This window comes from Phalacrocorax carbo, chromosome 3 (genome assembly GCF_963921805.1).
Source record: "Phalacrocorax carbo chromosome 3, bPhaCar2.1, whole genome shotgun sequence".
In the NCBI taxonomy this organism is placed as follows: domain Eukaryota; kingdom Metazoa; phylum Chordata; class Aves; order Suliformes; family Phalacrocoracidae; genus Phalacrocorax; species Phalacrocorax carbo.
This window is the reverse complement of record NC_087515.1, coordinates 127,795,049-127,813,677: the sequence shown is the minus strand read 5'-3', so window position 1 is coordinate 127,813,677 and position 18,629 is coordinate 127,795,049. Positions and strand designations below refer to the sequence as shown.

General features: G+C 44.9%; 1 protein-coding gene across 4 annotated transcripts in view; it reads right to left on the bottom strand.

Annotated features, from left to right (window-relative positions):
* The window catches only part of NCOA1 (nuclear receptor coactivator 1), a 187,577-nt gene extending 171,983 nt beyond the window's left edge, over positions 1-15,594 (bottom strand). For all 4 annotated transcript variants that reach the window (XM_064448314.1, XM_064448318.1, XM_064448320.1 and 1 more), the window contains exon 1: positions 15,273-15,594. The gene's annotated coding sequence lies outside the window, so the exon portion shown is untranslated. The remainder of the gene's footprint in view (positions 1-15,272) is intronic.
* Positions 15,595-18,629: the final 3,035 nt, after the last annotated feature.

The window sequence follows — 18,629 nt, the reverse complement described above, 5'->3', positions numbered from 1 at the left end:
CCACCTTATGCTGGGAGTTCAAAGCAATTCCTCCCCGCCCCCCAAAACATCAGGGTTGTTTTCTCAGCAGAATATCAAATACAAGAAAATCAATAATTTACATCAGTCTTTTAGTTGCAATTTGCAAAAACAAAACAACAACAACAACAAAAAAATCGCTGTATTTACACAGCACATGCTTATCCACTACATTTGGAGCAGAGATGTCATTTAAACCATTCCAAGCAGAAATTACAGTCAATTCCAGAGATCCTGATAGGGTATAATACCCTAAACAAATGTTGCCAAAACATAAAAAAACCAGATGGATACCACACGCATCTGTTGGAAGCAAATACAACCTTGCCCAGGATAAAAATCTTCATAAACAATAAAATAAAGCCCGGCACATTTTTAGCTTGACTAAGAGGATTACCCAAGGGTTTTATGAAGACATTTACACCCGTATTGACAAACCACACAGCAGCAATATGCCCACTCATGTAACTGCAGCACATACAGCAACCATTCCTTCGGGAATTGCTTTCAAATACCAAGAGAAAAAATGATGCTTCGCTCACGACACGGGACTCACCTGGCGGGAGGGAAAAAGGTGCTGTAGCAGCGTTAGCGGCAGCGCTATCGCATCCGGCAAGGCTCATTTCCTCAGTGCCACAGTCCCAAGGACAGCACTTAGAGCAAGTCCCCAAGATAAGGGGACTATTAAGGTCTAGTGCCACAACTACTGTACTATAAAGCCTCGGGGTGGGGCTTCACTTACAAACTTCCATATTAAGGCATAGTTATTCAATTAAAGCAAAAAAAAAAACCAGTGCAGCGCTACAAATCTGACACTTGGGTCTCACTGTACCCTAGCATCAGCTTGGCCACCATTAGTGAATTTAAATTGAGCTGCAGTTGCAAGCTATGTGAAGAGACAGGTTATAAAGCCTAATGGGAAATAATATTCTATAAATTTTATGTATTTAAAAACAAACTTGCAGTCTGAAGCAAGACAGAGCAATACAACACCGCCTTGTTCCCTCAACTTCAGCTACAGCTTGCAATCTGGTACAGTCACGTCAGCCATAATCAAGATTTCTAAGCCATCAATTGTCCGTCACAAGCAAGGTGGAACCGTTACCTACCGCCACAGTAGCAGGTACCACACGCACAACCACGGAGTCTGCACTCCTTGAAGAACTGCTCAGCTGATCAACTTTACTCAAGCTGCACTTCAGGAAAACTCCTTCCTCTCCACCCCGGTTGGCGAAGTGCACCCAGCAGCCTCCTCTCGCAGTACGCTTCTTGACCCAGTGATATTCAAATGCAAAACCGGATTTTTAAAAGATGCTAATTACTGGCAGCGTCTTAATAGCTTCATGAGAATCTAGAGCTCTCCATCAACGCCAGAGATCATGCCAGTACATCAAGGAAAATAAACATTGGTTTCTTTTATTAAAGAAGGTATTTCTTCTTCACGTATTGCCGCAGCAGTAGAAGCAGAGAGCACAACTCAAGGATTACAGTATTTCTTTTTTCAAAGTATCATTATTAAATATACACACCTCAATAAGCAGCACAGATTTTTCAGTATCCATTTTCTGGGGGAAGCATCACAAAAAAAGCAGGGACATTTTGCTACGCTGTCACGACTCGCTCCACAGGTTTAACTTTGGATTAAAGGTCCAGTATCTGGGCTGACTAGGAAGGATGATTTTGTGGTTAAACACAGGGTAACACTTCAGAAGAACCTTAGGCCTGTTTTCAGCTCTGCCATAAACATCCACTAAGATCCTGAGTGAGCCAAGTTAAGCCAAATCAGAAAAAAACCTCTCTTCCTTGAGAGTCTGAGAGTAATTTGGTGGTAAGAGTGAACCGTACTACTTAGACCGTGGAAATACATCATAATTCCTGCCAAATAACCTAATGTATGACATGGTTAATTCCTAGTGCTCGCTTGTGAAGACAACCTGACTTTTCTCAGTTTTTAGGAAACAATCATATTTACATGGGTGAAGTATTTGCATTCTAACACCTTCTCATCACTCTTGCGTAATTCAGCTGCTTTAGAAAAATATTTTCAGCTTTGATGGCTGAAACTTCTGCCTCTGAAGTTGGTTTGAACTTTTATCCTTTTTGGTTGAAGGAGTGTTGTGGGAGCGGGGAGAAAAAAAACCCCACCAAGTTCCTAACAGCCCCGAGAGCCTGTCAAGCTAGCAACCAAAAAATGCCTACAGCTGAATTTCCAGAGCTGGCCTTGAACTCCTGGAGTCTTTAATCTATCAAACAGAAATGATAGTACTTTCATATCTCACGAGAAATAATAAAGATAAATTCAAATTAATTTAGTGGTTGTGAAGCTCAACTACCATAGCTGCCAGGACTATAGAAAAAAAACCGGAGCAATTCATAGAATTTCAAATTCAGAGCAACAACTCAAGTATGAGACCATACAAATGAATGATGAGGGTAGGGGATAAAAAATGTGAACCACTGACCAATGCTCAAGCAAAATCCATCCTTTGCTCCAAGATAAGCGTCTTGATGCAACAAAAACAATGTATAATTATGCAATCGTATTTACAGGCATCAAAGCAGTGCCAGAGCAGAGCAAAAAGCTCTGACTCTTCTGCAATGGAAAGGTAGTAACATTATTTAGGCAACAGTTTTTATGTACATTCTTTAATATTTAGACCTCTGTGCCATGAACATAAGTTACTCATCTGGGACAGGCTGCAAGTGAGTGTTGTTAAATAGATATCACCAGCCTCAATAAATCAGACTTACATGAAAAATAGGTAATAATGCTCAAGTTGGCTATTAAATACTTCCCACTACTTATGCAGCACATATAAAAGAAGTACCTAGGTAGTAAGTGAACAAATTCCCATTAAAACACAAATACAAATGTCATATTTTCCAATTACATGGATATAGTGACAGCTATACCTGCCCAGCTCACGGCTGACTTCACTAAGGGTCTATTGTGGAACACAGACAGCTCATCCAAAGCCATTTTCATAACAAAACTCTAAATAGTGAAATATTATTTCCTCAAAGCTTTTGGTAAACTATTGTAGCTGCATAAGACCCATAGTCCAAAACAGAAAAGTGCAGCTGGAACTGAAAACGAAGAGAAGATAAAAGATATAATGTTTGAGAAAACAGGAGGGTTTTCAGCCATTTTTCCTAAATTTTTTTTACCGTAAACATGCGCCAAATCATTACTCAATTATTTATCTCAACACTTCATGCCTACAAAAACTGCTGATATACTTTTAGTTTGAAAACCCTTAATCACAAGCCATAAAGAGGCTAAAGTCCATTTAAGTTCTTACATGACACCTTATAAGTATGCAACTACTTGCAACAAGGATTATTTGTATTTAAACAGAGTTGAAGACAGAACTTAAACACAGCTTGGGTGTATCAACGCAACAGGAATCAAGGTAAGCAAAATGCAGTCCGCATATATTATTAAATATTACGCTTACATGGCTAAAAAAAGTGTACTAAATATCACGTTACACGACATTTCAGAGGTAAGACAAGAAATGACAAATATCCTTGAATCATGGCAGTCCAAGTAGCTTATTTGTTTGTTTAGTTTCAGGCACAATGGGAGCTTGGGATAATTCAGGTTGCCTGTTACTACCTCATTATAAATACTAATTACTGCTATTACTTACTAAACGTTTATTTGGGTTAACCTATAATGCAAGCCAAGATGCCTTTTCAAGTCTATCTCAGAAGCCCAGCAGGAGCAGTTGCGATTCCAAAGCGAGCGCAAAGACAGCATTTTATATAGACTTTCTTCTCCTCTCCCAACAAGTGCTAGATTTTTCGGGAGAATTCCAGTCTGTCAGTATGCCAAAGACCCTTCAGAAGGATGTATTTGTTGTGAGAAGTAATTCACCCGAGTCTTCGCCCACAGCAGCATGAGTATAACTCTTAGGAAGCGCAGGTAGGGCAAAGCCTCTTGGGGAGGGGAGAAGGGGGAGGCAAGTTCAACTCTGCCCCCTTTATAAAAAGTGAGGGCTTTGGTTTAAATTACCTTAGTAACGTTATGCAGTTACATTCAAAGTGCTTTGTGATCAGCTAATTAATCCTTGATACAGGGAAGTGACATCCTTGTTAATTTTTGATAGGAATAAAATCAAGAAGGAGGACAAGCAAATTACTTAAGCCAAAAAAATCAGGTTTCAAGCCACCTCAAACCAATGAAACATAAAATGTCCTTTAGCAAACAGCAGCACAGCCTCAGTCTGAACACAAGCAATGACCAGTTAGTTCCGAGCCTTCTGTACTGACTTAACAGATAACGTTTGGATAATCCTTTTATCACTTCATAACATAAATGACTGAAATAAGTACTAAAAATGAGGCCCAAGAGCTCTACACACCAGTGAGAAAAACAACAAAAACCAGATAAATTATTCTGTAGACAGCAATATCTAGTGATTTCAATCCAACTAGCTTCTGAGTTCTGTGTTTCTCTAGCAAATCTGTGCCTGTGCATCAGCCAGCCATGGCTCCGAGTGCATGCATACTAATTTTCTCCCACATGAGAATTCTCGTAGGTCATTTCAGAGAAAAAAAAGAAAGATAAGGGCTTCTATTTCTTTTTTTAATGAGGATTTGGTTCAAAATGGCCAGGTACACAAAACCTGTGATGTATTCAAGGAGCTTACAGAGATAAGGCTGTTCATAACATTTTCAGGGACCTTGAACGGAGTATGTGGTAGCCTTATACAGCAAAGTAGGAAATGAGCCTGGAATAAACAAAGCTGGGTTTCAATACGCAGGAAAACAAAAAAACCACCTCTGGAAACACAACCGCCCGCAAACGAGGAGAAAGACCATCTTCAATTTTGACAATCTGCAGTGAACAAGGGGATGGAAAGAGCTCAAGGCTCAGACAAGGAGTCCTGGCAATATAAATTTGCAGCCACTGATGCCTGACCTTTCTAGGCAAGTGATCTAATCCCCTTGCGAAGCATGGCAGTGCCTTCCCCCAGGTGCAACACTGTGTTATTCCGGCTCTACCACACGTTGCTCTCGAGACCACGTTGTAAGAGTTTCAAGAACCAGCTGAATGCAACCGCTGGATTAGGAGAGGCACCTCTGCCACCTCCTGAAGAAAAATCCAAATCCTTTGAATACATTTGCATTAGAGGCACAACGATCGACGCTTCCACTCCACCCTGCCACTGAATGACCATCCCACCATGGGTAGATCAGTCTGCAAGGACCCTGTTAGCATTTTTTTGTAAAGACCATCTCCTTTTCACTGTTCAACAGGGAAGAAGCAGCTCTCCTTCTGCTTTCCCTGTTTGCACTCTCTACCATGGCCCTTCCTCATTTGTACTCTTTCATTATCTTCTGGTGGAGAAACAGAACAGCCTTTTAGAAGTTTCCAGCACTCAGAAGACGTAACTTCCACTCATCACACCAGGGAACACTTAATCCTACAGCCTGTTCACGTGTTTGAAGTTCCAGATAGCCTTTTTTCACTGCTAGGAACACAAGGGCTCCTTTCCTCATGCAGAAACCCTTGTGGACATTGAGAAATGCCTTATATCTACGTAAGTCATCTTCTAAAGGTGGAAACTACTTGCTGATTAAAGCCGGTTTTCAGCATATCACAATTTCCTAAATTATTTCACCAGCAAGGGCTGATGAGAACAATAGCTCTGCGCTGAGCCACATGCATCATTCTGTGGGTTAGGAGAGAACGCGTTTAGTGCTCTAAATCTCATTATAACTTGCCGATCAGGATGTAAAATACGCACTTATCTCTGAACTGAAGGCTTTTAAACAGCTTGAAACAAACTCAGCTCTTCTGTCTCCAAGTAGCAGTTGTTTCTTATTCCTCACACTTCGGGAGGCCTATCTGAAGAACTCTCTTAGTAAACAAATTAAAATTATATTGCTATATTGGATTTAGACAATTTAAAGCAAAAGCTAAACGCTGCAGACCAACTGTTCAAAGAGTAAATGCAGATACAAGGGTCACATACCGGATCTCCAAATTTCCCCGTGGCAAGCTGGACGAGCCCATGCCAATCTGTGAAGTGGGAATACTTTCCTGCTCCCCAGAGACGATGCTTACACTTACACAAAGTCCCAAGTAGTCTCTAAACAGCGAGTGGCTTTGTTTCAACAAGCAGGAGTTCTCAAAGGTGCGTACATTTGCAGGAAGACACGGCTCCGGGGGCAGATGGAGTGGTGCAATAGCCCTGACGGCACTGCGCTGCCAAACACCCAGCTGCAGCGACCTCCAGCAGATTTGGTATCGAAGTTTCCCCCGTCAGCAGATTAATGGGCAGTACAGAGGGAGGAAAACATTTCCAGGCTAGTATTCTTTTGGGGGGGTGGTTTTAAGGGTTTGGGGTTTTTTCATTTTTAATGGCTGTTCTGTTTATTTTCCCCTCACACTTTAAACCTCTGCAATGAAACCTAAATCTTGTTCAACTAGATTCATTTAAGTTGTTTTTACAAACCCCGAAGAGTTTATTTCCAGCCCGGCAGTTGCACGCGAAATGTATGAATTACCGAATGTAGCTATTTTCCAGCATCCAGGGGGAAACCTGAGAGTAAAAGCATGCGTCTTGTTTTTAAAATACCTCCTTAAAAAGCCTTCAGAAGTTATTTAATACTGTTTTCAAGAAGTCCGCGGTATCTCTGTAATCATACATTCTGTGGCAAGAGTAGGAATTCAGGAATCCAGCTCTCCTTGCACGTAGCACCATGCACGCACACCTATAAGCAAGTCAACAACCGCAGTGACAAGCAGGGCCGTTCCAAGTTTGGGAACTAAGGCTGCGCTTTTTTTGGAGGCCATCAGTGGCAAAGAGTTTCTGCTTTTTCAGTGACGTACACACACGCTCGACCTCCCGAACCAGATTCTCCCTTCCTGCCTTTCTACTGGATGATATTTCTCCCCAGCAGGACTCGCTCATCAATCTTTCTGCACACCAAAACCCTGGTGCCGTCCCCACCTCACCTAAAAATCACACTGCATTCTCTGCAAACCAGGACATAAAAACAATGTTTATTCTCTCTCTGCACCCGCCCAGCCCTGCTGACCTGCCCCGACCAACCCACACGCTGCGCCGCCTCCCTAACACCGAATGCCCCCCATCTTCCACGCTCACCCCAGCTTCCCAAAGCAGGACTTGCTGCAAGTCCTCATCCGCTCTCTCCATCCTCGCTCCTCTACAGTCCCAATCAGAAGCGGAAGCACACCTGCCAACCCCAATTTTACGGCTCTCCGCGGGTGCTGCCAATTCCCGAGCGCCACTGCGAGGACCCACCTACACCGAGGGTCCCACAATAGCTCGCTCGCGTTCGGCGTCAGGAATTACTGCCTTCACGTCGCAAAATACCCTCTTTTGAAGTAGTCTGCATACCATGAGCGGATGCACGCCAGTTTGGGAACCTCTGCTCTGAAGAATGAAAGCCATCGGATGCCTGTCATCAGAGCTACCTGTCGATGACGCAGAGACTGCTGGAGCCAAGCCTTCTGAGGTTTGCTGGCAAATTCAAGGCAAGTTGCACCCAATTTAATAAATCCACATACACAACCAAAGCAGTCAAGTGCACCAGGTACTTGAGAATAACTTGTCAAGTCCCTTTTACCTTTTACCAACACCCTGCTGCTTGGGCAAATTACCCAATTGCTGTGAATCTGGCTTATTCAACTGAGAAAATGAGCTCAAAAGTTGGAATAATATTTCTTTGTCTTACCACAGCATTACAAAAAGGAGCCAATATATGCGTGACGTTCCGTTCATATAAAAAATGAACGTCATAAAGCAGCTTATCACCTAAAAACATTAGAAGCAAATTCAGTAGGTCGCAGATTCAAGCCCTAAAAATTATAGACTAACAGATTTATGATCATCTGTGCAACCTTAATCCGTTCCACTTTGTTAGTCCAACCCATACAGTGAGTAAGTCAGAGAATCTATGGAAAAATAACATGGGGCTACAAAATTATAATTACAGTTGCATCTGTTTTTCCTAACTTTTGAACGTTCAGCTTTACAAACGAAATAGCTTTTTGATTTAATGGAACTTCCCAGGTTTGGGTTCTAGTCTGCAACATCAAATTGTACTTTTTTTTATATGCTGTATTGAAACATATTTCATCCACAACAGTATCAGTAAACTGCATTAAATTATCATACTAGATCACATGGAGACAGATTTCATTAATAGAATTTAGGTTGTTTATTTTTCCATTTTCACTGTATTTGAAGAATAAACTAGATTGAAGTATGTTTACCAGATAGGTTTTTTCCATACAGCGAGCTTTGTATATACAATATTGTTTCCATTTCCAACAACAACAAAAGCCTAAAATCAGGCCACACGCTATTTTCAACTACGTTTTTAAATTCATTACAGCTTTTTTTTTTTTTTTTCATTTATTTTGGGCCTTCAAAGGGATTATCACCATCCCATCTTCAAAAACACAGAACTTCATGCCAACTCCATCAAGCCTGGGTAAACTGTTTTAAAGGTTAAGGACACAACTATTAATCTTGCTGTCAGAGGTGCTGGGATCCCACAACTTCCACTATGCCTTCAGCAGATATTCCACACCGAAGGCAATCTGATTACACCAAAATATGAATATGGGAACACAATTTCAGACACCCAGGGAAAATTCACAGAGAAGTTTGTTTGTTTTTTTTTCCACAAAGGACACTTAAAAACGACCTCTATAGAAAAAATATTTGCTGGGACAATAGGATAGAGCTGAAAGTGCACCAAGAAAGCTTGCAAAGAGTACAGATCCAAAGCATGTTCTAAAACGCTGGATTTTCATAACCTTAATTTAAAAGAAAGCAAGAGTTACGTGCTGCCAAAGGCAGAGCTAGTTTCAGTCCTTATTCCTACCCTGTGAGTCAGAGAGGCCCACATAACATGGTGTTTTACCTGATCCCTCACCAGCGGCTCTCACTTATTCCATAAACCAACATTCTTCAAATGACATTTGGAGACACAAACAGAGGTATTTTACACTTCAGTTCCATTCCAAGAAACCCACTACTCACACAATAGCAAATTAGGCTTCACACTAATTACATTTCAATACACATCGGGACTTTGTGCTCAACTTTACAGTAAGTTGAGATATAAGCACATTGTAAACGCTCGAGTTTCATGTCCTCAGCAATACTGTGCGTGCAGTGTTTCATTATTAAATCTGAACTTACAAGTCATATAATAATGCAGCACAACTACTGGGTTCTGCTATAAATGTTTCTATTATAACTGTTTCCAGAGTGTCCAGTTATTCCTTCAATCCTAACACAGCATCTTCCATCATTAAAAAACACTTGTCTGGTATTCAAGCTGAGCACCATTCACAACTGGAGCGTGGAAGAAAGTCTGGTGAACTCATCCTGCCATACTTAAAATTCTGCTTGGAAATCTCTGCTCATAAAAAATAAACAGGTAGCATAACCGCCAGCTGTTGACAGAATTAGGGGGAAGACCCAGGACTCGGCTCGTCAGCAATCACATTTAAGAAACACATGAAAGACAAAGGGATCAAGCTTACACACCCAGCCTACAACAGGTTTAACTCCAGCTACTCGCTTATTTTCACGCACAATTTTTCCAGGATGATTTAAAATAACTGGTCACAAGCATGTGTCAAAATCCTCCTCAGGTTAGTCAGACTTTTGTTAAAAAAAAAGAAAAACTTCAAAGACAGAGGCTGACTAACGCTTCCACTAAAAAGTTCATCTCTCAACTTATTCAAGATCTCTGAAGTATGTTGATAAAACTGGATGTGAAGTCTCAGATTAGGAGCAAAATACAGGCTCTGGGGGATAGAAGAAGAGCAGGAGGATAGGTAGTAAGTATGGTGTTCACAAGAAATAAGAAGAAAGAGACGTTAAGGGGCGCGAGCTGTGAGATTTCTTGTACAATTTACATACGAATCTGATTTAATGGTCTGAAAAGTTCAGGGCTTTTCTCTCCTATTTCTTCAATATCTGGGAGTTACACAATGTTAATAGAAAAGGAAAAATAAAAGAGGAAAAGATTTTTAGTTTTCATTGTTCAACTCTCAGCACAGTTTTACTGGAAGATTATAATACCTGCCTTTTTATTTTTTATTACTGAAACAGCAAATACCATTCTGAAACCTTCTGGGCAGGGGATCACTGTGCTGTGGGCTGGAATCTCTCTCCCCTCCCAAGGCCCTTGTTTCCAAAGACAGCACATGCTGCACACAGGAGAAACCGCTAACGCGAGGTGTATAACGTTATCAATGCCCAACCGTTTCGATATCATGTGATACCATTTAATATCATTTGACCCCAGGGTAGTGTTGTGATCTAAACTCATCCCTCCATTCACAATCAGGATCTGAATTCCACATATGTGGGAAAGCTACTGATTTGTTTGGGGTTTAAACAGTTCCTCGTTCAGAATTTCATCATACAAACACAAGAAACAAGCCTATTTCTTGCCTTGCCTGGTGTACTTATATTTTTAAGTATCCACACTCTGAAAATCCAAAATAAAATGAGAGCCTTGGGATTTCAGATGTCACATTACAAAAGAGGGGAAAAATTAAGCCAAAGAAACACTGTTTTGAGCTTGTTTCATAGCATATTCCATGATAGATAATTAAAAATAAACACAAAATAAACATAAATAACACAAAATAGGCATTTTAATGATTTGTGTTCCAAAATAGCTAGTTGCAGAACCAGCCTTGACTGAGACATTTCTGACACTTGTTTAAAACAGGAACCTAATGCTTAAGGATCTTTTTCCTCCGCTGAAAAGTACAAACACATTTGAGAGCCCGTCCACTGATCAGCTTTAAGCAGCTGACAATCTGTGGATCCTTAGAGCAAAATACGGACACTAGAGCTCACGAGCCAAGGCAAGTCAGCAAACTGTTAATTCGTATATTCACTGCACTGTTTTCCTTTTCTAGATCACCTTCCTGTAAGTCACCAACTCGCATCAGCTTCACTAAATCAAGGCAAATCTCTGCATGGACACACACTGGTTTAAACACAACCGCCAGGATAGCTTGCCTCAGCTTATAGAACATAATAAACCAGTAAGCAAGTTTAAACGCATTTAAGAATATCTATGTGCAGATTTACCTAAGCTGGTTAACAAATCTACCCAGTTCAGGCCCCGCAACCATGTCCATCCAACCCGAGCACTCGGGTGAGGATTCTCACTGCAAGATCTGTGCACAAAAACCCATCCTCGCTTTTTCCCCACTCACCCAAGGGCATCTAAGGGAAACATCCCGCTGCTCCTCACGCTGAGACGTGCTGGAGTGACTTCCCAGTCAATTGGGTCAACCGCACGAGAACCTACCTATCTTTTCAGGGGAAACAGTAGGAACAGTATTGCAGGATTATCAGCGCAGAAGCTATTTAGCCTGCATTTTCCCTGCGGAGCGTACTGGAGCTAGCCCAAAGCCAAGTGAAGCCTAGTTTCTAACCTACATTCCCAGCCAGGTAAATTAGTTCAGGCTTAAAGAACCTCCAAACCAGTTCAGCAGTTTTTTCCTTTGTAAATGACAGGAGCCCAGGTAAAGTACACGGTGCTGACACATCCTTTATACCCAGACCAGGCCTCCGAATGCTTTAAAATTTGACCCACAGCAAAGCCGCAGCATTTTAAATGGTCAACTTTACACGGAGATGCCGCCGTAGTGGTAAAAACCTGTTCTGCATCACCCTGACTCACATGTGCAAGGCTAGGTATGCAAAGAGTTGAAGCCGTTTACGAGCAAGCCATAATTTTTAATATTGCAGCTACAGGCGAACATCCTATTCCAGATCCTGCTCCACCAGGGGAAGAGGTTGAAACACCCGGCTGTTCTCAGACCGATCAGCAGAGCTGCTCCTGTGAATCCTCCCTTGCCCACCGTGGCTCCAACGGGCTGGATCAGGCCCAGCTGCAGGGCAGCAGGCAGAAGGCTCGGCCAGACACCGGCAGCATGACAGTGGGCAGTCCAACAGACCATAAAGCATTGGTTCGCTGCAACATTATTTAAAAAAAAAACAAAAAAAAAAACCTCAATATTAGGCTGCTAATATGCTGTGACTGCTGACTCTCCTGCTGCCCACCACCATCCAGCTGCTTCCCTGCCACAGCTCAGCCCCTCCACCTCTTTAGGTTCAGGCTGGAAGTTTTTAGAAGCAGAAGCCACTTTCCCTCTATTTTTGCATTGCTCCTACCCCACTGCAAACCTGGTCCGTGCCCGGCATTCAGCAATACAAATAACATAGAACCGCCAATAAAAATTGCTTGTTTGTATCTGCCAGCAATTAAAGCTTGTATGTAGAAGCGGTGGCCACATGCTACAGGGATATTACACACCGTGTTGGCCTTTCAGGAATACCTGGTTAAAATATTTACCTGTTAGTCCAAGCCCTTCCTGCTTAAAATCCTACCTTTAAAGGCAGAATCTAACTTTAAAAACTATTTTTTGTTTATTCCTCCTCTTTGATCAAAGAGATAAGAACCACGCTTCAAAGAAACACAGTCAACCAAGCAAAACAAGAATAACTCGTCATATAAATAGTTTCCTTATACAAAATATACTGTTTTTCAACTGGCAAACTATTTATGCAGGAGACGGGATATTTTTAGTAGTAGCACTCACACCTTCATTTCTGGCAATCCCTGCGAAGTCTCATGCAAATTACCCCCCTCAGATTAGCAAGCAACAAGGTGCTGATCTCCAGCAGATCTGTTCCTTGAAAATATGCTTATATAATTAAGCAAGGCTAATAATCCTAAAGGCTTTGAATATTTGTAACAGCCCACCCAACAACCACGCCAAGGGACTCTAGACAAGTCAAGAGAGGGCACACCTTCCCAAACGCAGACTTTTACAGTGTGAGAATGACAGTGATATTGCTCCAATAAATCTACAGTGGAAGTGTATGACTAATTGTACGAATTAGTCATGCAGTTGTGAGCATGTGTCGCAGCATTATCAGAGGGCAAGGCTCGGGGAAAACACACACGCTGAAAATCAAAGTCAGCCCGTAGCAACTAAGAAGAAGTAAAGGCCTGCCTTCTGAAGAGCCAAACCCTCCACTCGCCGCTCAGGAAGCCTATTTGTTTTGGAAGCAAGGATTTGTGCTGCCATATTGTTTGGCAACATGTTTCAAACAACAGATACCCATCTTGAGCAAATAAGTTGAGATTTAACATTTCATCATGCCCATCGGCTTTGAGCCAGGTGCAGTATTGCCAAAGTTACTACTGTTTATTATCTACCATCAAGAGCTGTTTGTCCCCTTAAGTGGCAACTTGAACTTTAATCATTTTCACAAAAGAGCGCTGCAAAGCTGCGGATACTACACCGCTTACCAAGCTTTTCTGCTGATTTGTGGCTTTGCACCCATCTTTCCTCGGTTTACAATGTTTCTCTCCCTGCTGCTGAGCAAGAGGCCTAGGTGTAGAGCTGCAGACGCACCACATACTATGTATACTTCCATATGTAACATATCTTTTTTTACTTTCTCTGGTGTAAGAAAGTTGACAGCCGCGGCAGAAAGAGTTCAGAACACGTACGTGTTTGCTGAAATACTCTGCAGGCAGAAGATCACAGCCTCTAAACTACAATGGGACAGTGCATCTCTAGAAAAGTAAATGAAGCATCCTTTTTTTGTTCACATAAATTTACCATCTTGCTACTAGAACTCACCACATATATTACTCCTTATATATATATACACACATATGCAAATTTTACACACACACATATATATGTACATCCTGCCAACCCACACAAACCAGATCTTTTTCTTTTTTTTTCAGTCTAAACCAGCAACACGAAGAATACAAGCCATGAGACAGGGTGAAGAACACACAAGCACCACCCACACGAGTCCAAATTTCCAGTTTTAATATACTTTGCTGTGTCACTCTTTTTTTTTTTTGGCTATGCCATATTTGGGTAGTGAAAATTTGATATTGACTGTACACTGATTAAGCTTCCAGTAGAAGCAAGCAGCAGCCCCAGGCAGCGCTCCACACCTTTCCACCTTTGCAAACACGCTCTTTCGGGTGCAAAAAAAAAAAATAATCAGGAGATCATCACCCAAGGCGCACGACCCACTTCTCAGGCACTGAAAGGTCAAAACGCACCTAGGAAACTGGAGGGCTTGAGTGCGTCTAGCAACCTATATCGGAAGGAAACAGGCTTTCTGCAACAGAATTTTCTACCACTAAATGCCGTATTCCAGCGGCTAGAGCCCCCCACTGCACAAACCGGGGCTACCACTTGCAAATGCACCATCAGGTATTTGGGATTATTTGCAATCTGCTGCCGGTCCGTGTCTCTAAGAAAGAAAATGAAGCAAATTTAGGGCAAGCGCTCTGCTAGGAGAGGGGAGGCAGACGGCACCTTTGCCACCAGCCTCCTGCAGAGCTCCCCCCCAAGCCTGGAAGCCCAAGCACCCCTCTGAGGAGCCTGACAACCCTGCCGTTCCCCGCTCCGATGGCCCAAAAACCCACCTGGTACCTCACGGCCACCTCTGGCTCTCCATGACCGACCGACTGCTTGCCTTAGCCCTGAACTTACTTGCCCTCTGCCGACAACCAGAACCACCCCGCCAGGGTCTGGGGGGTGCTTTGGGGGGACACAGACACACACGTACACACACGATGCCACAGGCAGACAAAGAGCTGTCACCTAAAACGCCACCAAACGGAGCGTCCTCCCGGCCCAGGGGGGTCCGCGGGCCCCCGCAGGCCCGGCTGCCTCCCCTCAGCCATCTTCCAGCCGGGAAGGGGGTGAGGTGGGGGGGGCGAGGAGAAAAACTGCTTTTTCACTTTTGAATCAACTTTACATTAATAATAATAAGGGGGGGGGAGGTGTATTTAGGAAAGGGAGGGCTGGGGTTTAACCGCCCGAGGCGGGAGGGGCTCCGCCGCGCAGGGTCCCCCGGGGCGGCCCTCCTCAGCCCCTCCGCGCTCCGCCCGCCGCCATGGCAGCCCGGGGCGGGGGGCCGGGCCGTCCCCGCCGTGTCGTGTGTGTGTGTGTGTGTGTGTGTCCCCTCCCGCCCCGCCGTGACAGCTGCAGGCCGGGGGCTGCGGCGGGCGGCGGGGACGGGGGGCGGCGGTGCCGGCCCCGCCAGACACACCCCCGGTCCTGCGCGGCGGGGCAAACGGGGCGCTCCGACGGCCTCTCCCCCCCTCCGCCTGCCCGCCCTTCCCTCCCTCCTTCCCTCCCTCCCGCCCCGCCGCCAGCTGCGGCGCGGCCGGGCGCCACTCACCTGCCGCCGCTGCCTGGGTGACAGCGGCCTCCCCCCCCCCCCGCCGGGGCTGAGGCCGCCGGAGCTCAACGGGCAACGCGACAGCGACTCCCCCGGCCAGGCGGCGGGGGCGGCCCCGGGGGGGGGGGTTATAGGTGGCCCCCGCCGCGATCGCGGTGACCGGAGCGGCGGTGGCGGTGGTGGCGGCGGGCGCTGCTGGGGGCCCCGGTTCCCGCTGCGGGGCTCCCGGGCAGCCGGGGCCCCTTGCCTGGGCGGCGCGGCGCTGCTGCTGGGCTCCGGCTCGCTCGCCGCTCTCCCTCCCGGCGGGACGGGGCGGAGCTGGGCACGGAGGACGAGGGGGGCGGTGTCGGAGGAGGCCGCCGCGGCCCAGCCCGGCCCGGATCCCACCTCCTCCTCCTCCTCCTCCTTCAGTCGCTCTCGGTCGCCATCTTCCCTTCCCCCGGCCCGGGCGGCGGCAGCGAGGGGTGAAGGCGCCGGGGAGGCCGCGGTTCCGCCGCCGCCGCCGCTGCTGCCCGCCCTTCCCGGGAAGGGGCTGAGGGAGGCGGGCGCCATCTTAGTGCAGAGGGCTGGGGGGGGCTTCGACGGGGGGGGCTTCGACGGGGAGCCCGGCCTTACCGGCTCGGGACCCCTCTGGTGCCATCACCCATGTCCCGAGAGCGGCCTCGGGCTGCCTTCCCACCCCTCACAGCTCCCCGGCACGGTGCTGCCCCATCGCCTCAAACCCAGGCTGTGGGGCCAGGCTCCCCCAGCCCAACCCATCCCCCCAAGGGGAAGAGACATCTGCTGGGCTCGGGGTCTCCTCGTCCCACTCAGGAGTTGCTGTCACTGAGCAGAGGCATTTCATGCTGGAAATTACCTGTCAGGTTTTGCTTCCCGAGTGCCTTCCCCAACAAGGCTTCAAGGAAGACGTAAAGGCCTTCATCTTGCGTTAAGCGTTCTTCATCCAGGCATCGAAAGGGCTGAAATGTGCCTTGGATCAGCTGGGAACACCGAAACAAAATGCAGTAAACAGCGTGGGCTGATAAACGGTCCCACGCAGACCTCAACCCACTGTTTGGTCTCCTCACCATCATTTTTGGCTGTTTCTGCGCAAAACTGCCGCACATGGAATGGTCACAATTGCTCTGTTGGCTATTTTATCACATTCAGGCTGTGTCTGGTTACATTATTCATCCTCTCTGTGGAACTGTGAAATCCCCAAACACGTCATGTGTCATGAGGCAAAACAACTCAATGGGTTGAATAGTTAAAATAAACCAGAGCTTCAGGTGGCTCATTTTCCTCCATGGGGGCTCTTTATTCCTCAGGGGCTTGAGAGTGCCTGTGTTACAACAAAATTAATTGGCCTTAAAAGACACGGTCAAACACACAACATCACAAATCTGCCCAGTGCGGTCACCCACATCGTCATCTGATCTGCATTTTTGTCTTCCTCAGAAACCTGCACCTTTCTTGGCATCCACACAGTTACCTCTGAGGTTCTCTGCTTCCCAGAAAATCCCGTGCAAGCTGTATTTCATAACTGCCTCCTTATCTCAGGAGCACCTGTGAAGGGGATGGGCAGGATAAGCCTGAGTTAACCCTTTGGCAGGTAAAGGGCCGGGGGATATCGGTTGCAGGCTTATTAGTTCTTTTCTGTCATTCTGGGAGCAGTAAGACTTTTCCTGCCTGGGCTGTTTTATATTCATTCCAGGCTGGTTAACTGTAGGTGATTAGAGTATAAAATGCTATATGTTTTGTCCAGCTTCAACTTGATAAATAGTTAGTGAAGTTTCTTTTTGAAGAATTCAGGCCTGTGACTGTGAACAAAAGTGTCAAAACGAGTGGGGAAGCAGTGGAGAAACAAGACAGAGGAGAGCAGCGACCTTAGATCATGCACCCACAACAAATCCTCTTCTGCAAAACTCACACTGTCCACGAGGTAACCAAGGAATGCTTCTGATTCTCCTTTAATTGCATTCTTGGTAGGGGCTGAGGCAACATTAACAGGCGCTGCATGCTACTGCATGACCCTTCGTTGCAACACATCTAGGTGGAAGTGCTAATAGATTCCTTCTGGTCCTGTTCACTTCATGACAGCAGCGAGGGAAGGAAGCTGTGTAAAAGTCCCCGAGTCTTCCCGAGCTGCCAGCTCTCCACTGCCTCTGCAGGCTATGCCCACTTTGGTTTTATTCAGGCAGAAAATCCTCAGCCTTCACGACTAATACAGAGCTTGATGTTAGAATATTTCCCCTCCATGGATTCCTCACGAGAAAGTGATATATGAGCTAATCTCAGGCAGCAGGGACATTGTAAGTTTTCAGTGATATTAGCACTGAGAAGTATAAAACCATTTTTATTACTTTAATCTGCAAGTTAATTTTTAAATGGAATGCGGGTATAAACAATGCCGGTTTTAAGTACATTACAGAGCTGTCAGGCTTTGACAATTTAAATGAATGAGACTTCAAAACATATTATGGAAAAGATTAAATGTCTCATTGAAATACACATGAAATAAGAATGAAATCCATCAGCAAAATGAAATTATTTCAAAACTTCCTAGAATTAAATCCAAAACAAAGGCCTCTCCCACCAGGTAAGTGATACCACAGTGGGTGAAACTTTATCTGAGAGCAGCTTTAATTTCCATCTGACTTCAAATGACAAGTAATTTACTGATGTTAGATCTTTCTAGCCTGAGCACTTCATAAAACAAGTTGATACAATTATCTTAATTTTACATATACAAAGCAGTGTTTAAGAGGTTTAAGTAGAGGTCAAGCAACAAGCGAGAGATGGAATCTCCAACCAAAACAGCGTCACGATCTCCTGGTTGTCCTCTTCCCTGCCGTAAACCCTCTCTGTGACGCTGGCACTTGTAGCCCACTTATCTGTACAACTTACTTGGGCTAGCAGCCATTTGCAGCCTTTATTTTGGTTTGTGAAGCAGGCTATTTTAAGAGTTTCTTGTAAGCCGCAAGTAGCCACAGTGCAGTCGTTAATTTAAGAGGGCAAAATTACTAATATGGAGTTCTTAAAGCTTTTTGGCCAAACTCAGCATTGAAATAAGTAATAAATAATTTATTTGATTATAGTATTGCCTCCACTTAGTACGAATATGGTTCTTCAGAGCTGAATATGGGCTTGACTCTGCTTCAGGCTGAGCTCATTTGTTACTACCGACTTGCTTATCCCCTAAAAATGTAATAGAAATGTTAGGATTGGTCTAAATGGGGGCGTTAAACAGGAATGCTGTGTGTGGGAGCAGCGGGAGGAGCAAAGGGTAGGAGAAGGGTGCAAGAATGTCATTTGGTGATGGCATCTGGACTAGCAGGTCACCAGGATTGCAGTGTGCGTCTACCTGCATGGAGCCTG